The following is a 4,104-nucleotide window of genomic DNA, read 5'->3' on the forward strand; positions in this document are numbered from 1 at the left end:
AAGAAAGAAAGAAATGTTACTCATAATTTTAAATTAGAGATACTTGTTGCTAAACTCTTGGCTTACATTTGTTTACTCTTTTCATGTGGCTAAATATGTAGAAAATTTTTCAAAACAAACTGTATTTAAGGTTTTTTTCCTAATAACATTGTTGTGGCTGAGAAGTGTAGTTTTAATTCTATGAATCTAGCAGAATTTTTTTTCTAAGAGAAAAAAGGGAGAATAGATATTTGGGGCCAGCTAATTCTCTGTCACAGGTTCCTAGCAGTGAAATACTGGGTCAAAATCTCCTTTGCCTTCTAGAATACCCTGATATAGGTAGCCAGTGTGCTCCTCCGAAATGTTCTACTCTATTCTCTCCAGTAGTACAGAAGACTGTCTGCCTCATCTAGCTTGTGCCAACACTTAGTACTATCGTTGAAACGAATTGTTCGACCGTTTGATAGGAAAAAAACCCAACCCAAATCATCACTATATTTGCTATATTTATGATTATTAGTAGGACTAATTTTTTTCATGTGTTCATTGGCCATGTGCGTTTCTTCTTTGTGAGGTGCCTTTTTATGTCTTTAGCCCATTTTTGATGTCTGCATTCAGTCATTTCGGACATGATGCTGCTTTAAATTAGTATCTCCAGCAAGGAGAGACAGGGCATTTTTTGTGCGTGGCATTAAGATTTAAAAACAACCTTAACACAAACAACAGACTTCCTTAGGCTTGTGGAAAAACCTTACTGGAAAAACAACAAAATGGTAAAGTGTTATTTGGCTCCCTTATAACTTAGGAAATTCAAGCTCTTGGCTTTATCTGGATGCAGCAGGCAAACCAAAAAGACTGGAAAATACCCTCTACATTCCTCTAAATTCTCAGAAAGTAGTGAAGCTACGTCCTCGCCAACTTCCCAATCATCATGGTGGGGAAAATGGGGCTCACCAACAATACGTGGGTCCTGTTTTGGTGGTTCTTAGGCAGGACCCCTCATAGTATGGTTGAGAATAAAATACACCAATCTGTTTGCTGCAGCTGTGGGCAACAGTGCACCAATCCAAGCAAAAGTTGACATTTCTGGTGAGTATACATTTAATATAGAAAAATATTTCTGTAAGTGGGTGACTCACTTGATAAGCTGGTTGATCACTCACAGGGTCATCCAACTTAAGCTGTGTCTACCCCAACCCCACTGTGTGATACAACTTCATGAGAGATACCCAGGCTACACACAGTTGATAGTTGTTTGTCCATTTCTAAAGGCAACTGACTGGGTTGGCTTTAAAATGGGTGATCTCAATTGTGACTTGAATAGTGAAGTAAATCATCATCTAGAATTTCCAAATAAGTGAAAGTAAAGCTCTTATTTTTGATGGGTATAACTTTCTAATTTCAGAGTTGCCTTCTGATTCTTCTCTCTTCCATAACTTACAAGAATTAACCATTTGATGATAAATTACATAGAATTACTGTCTTGGGATTTGGGGCTGTATGTGACTAAACACCCATCATTCACATTAAACTGAGAAAGGCATTACACTTCTTCTAATCAGATAAATAATTCCGAAGCAGATCATCTCCGATTGCACTTTAGGTGGGATTTGCTATAATTTTGAAACGTTTCCCTCACGAACAAGTATTGAATAGCAGGGTATTTTCAGTTTCTGTAGTCTTATTACATGTTTATTCTCTTCTAAGCCTATAAAGCCCCCAAACTGAATCTTTATTCTCCTGTTTCTTTTAGACAGCAGAGCTGTGCCCCAGTTGATTAATAGATCAAGACTTGCAGAATATGGCTGTACTTCTCTGCTCTATTATTGACTTTTTGTTCCATCCCAACAAAAGTCATTTAATTTTTCAATTTCTAGATCTCTCTATAAAAAGGAGGTCACAGAGCACTTAAAAGAATTGCATTGTTCTGGTGTTCTGGTGCTCGAATTATCAAAATGAAATAATATTAAATGACTTTGTGTAATTTTTTTTTCTACATCCTAGAATACCTTGAAACCATTCAAAATTCTCTGCCTGCACATAATAGGGAGCACCAAGAAATGGTGAGACAGGCTTCCAAGGTCATGGTGGAGAAATGGTGAGACAGGCTTCAAGGTCATAGTAGAGATGCTGGAAAGCCCAGAATCTGATTAAACTGATTAAAGTTTAATCAAGTTCAAGTTTTCAAGTAAGTCAAGGTTTGTGTATGCAAAGAGAGTCTTGGTCATGAAAACTTGACATGAACTTGAATTTTTCACCATTACCAGCATTTCCCTTGGCTAAGACTTACTGCTTTGAGGCAACTTACCTAGGTGTAGCACCACCAAATAATTTTGATAGTTTATCACCATCATGTAAAGTCCCAGCCTTAATAGCTACTTTTGAGCTGCGTAAGGGGGTGAAGATCAGAGAAAGATATGTTGGATTCCACGGTAGAAAGCTCAAGTAGGGCAGGTGAGAGTAGATGCAGAGGGGCACTTGAAAGTCTCCTAGAGAAGGAGCGGGCACCAAGAGGGAAGGGGACAACCCTGATCACTGGTCCACACAGAATTTTCCTTATATTAACCGTGAGGATTTGGGGCTGTGGAAGCCATGATGTGGTTCTAGGAGTCTCTCAGGGGCTGAGCACAAAGATCTTTTCCACTGGAGATGGTTTTTCCTCTTGCACATGAAAGTCTTGTGGATGGTGGATTGCTTTTGAGTGTGGCTTTAAATGAGAGTAGAAGATGTTTTCCTCAGAAAATAAGAGAATTCTATTGAAGAGAAGAATGTAGAAGAAGAAAATAAGATATAATCACAGGATAGAAAATGATGATTCTCAATGTGTCTTTGAAGAGTGATCACGTCTGTCTTGTGAGCTAGCCCCTGAAAGGCTACATGTCATTGTATACTTTAATGGGTTGTAGGGTTAAGAAAAAAGTGGAGGGCCTAAGAAGCAGTTTGTTATTTCAAATGCTAAAGAAAGGTCAAGGGGCATGTCCGAAACTGTCTGAAGATCTACTTTGGAAAATGAGAATTTTGCTAGTGAGGGAGGGCCCTGAGACATAGAAACCTTGTGTTCAGTCTTAGTCAACAGTTAAAGTTTTGTCCCTCCCTTGGTATCCCAGTGATTAATTTTCATAATCAAATTCACTGGTGTGGAGGGGAAGGAAGTAGAGTCAAGGGACGTCGTTTCCTTAAATATTGCTTTCTAGGGGGCAAAGGTCACCTGACAGTTAACCAAGGGTCAAATTGGAGGTTCTAGATCGTGGCAGAAAAGTGGGAAGTGGGGGCACCTGGGTGGCTCAAAGAGTTTGTCTGCCTTGGGCTCAGGTCATGATCCTAGGGTCCTGGGATGGAGCCCCATGTCATCTCATGGGGCTCCCTGCTCAGTGGGGAGCCTGCTTCCCCCTCTCCCCACCTGCTTGTGCTCTCTCTCTATTTCTCTCTCTCTCTCAAATACATTTGACAAAATACAGCATCCTTTCCTGATTAAAACTCTTCAGAGTATAGGGATAGAGGGAACATTCCTCAAGTTCATAAAAGCCATCTGTGAAAAACCCACAGCGAATATCATCCTCAATGGGGAAAAGCTGACCCTTAAGATCAGGAACATGTCAAGGATGCCCACTCTCGCCACTATTGTTCAACATAGTACTAGAAGTCCTAGCAACAGCAATCAGACAACAAAAAGAAATAAAAATACTCAAATTGGCAAAGAAGAAGTCAAACTCTTCTCTCTTCACAGATGACATGATACTTTATGTGGAAAATCCAAAAGATTCCACCCCCAAATTACTAGAACTCATACAGCAAATCAGTAATGTGACAGGACACAAAATCAATGCACAGGAATCAGTTGCTTTCTTATACACTACCAATGCAACTGTAGAAAGAGAAATTAAATAAATAAAATCTTTAAAAAAAGTGAGAAGGGGATTGCTATGTTTTTTTGAGGCTCATGAAATAACCTGGCTCCTGTGGTCAGCTATATCGTACAAGTTAGGGGTAACTAAAAATCTCACAAAGTTCAGGTAAGAAAGTCTACAGTGGGGGTGGGGGGAGGGGAAACCGCACTTTAGAAGATCATTCTCAGGGCACTTCACAGTTGTTCTAACCAATCACTCTGGCACCTAACATGGCAAA

Source organism: Leptonychotes weddellii, unplaced genomic scaffold (genome assembly GCF_054177405.1).
Source record: "Leptonychotes weddellii isolate Sample4059 unplaced genomic scaffold, ASM5417740v2 HiC_scaffold_3113, whole genome shotgun sequence".
Taxonomy (NCBI): Eukaryota; Metazoa; Chordata; class Mammalia; order Carnivora; family Phocidae; genus Leptonychotes; species Leptonychotes weddellii.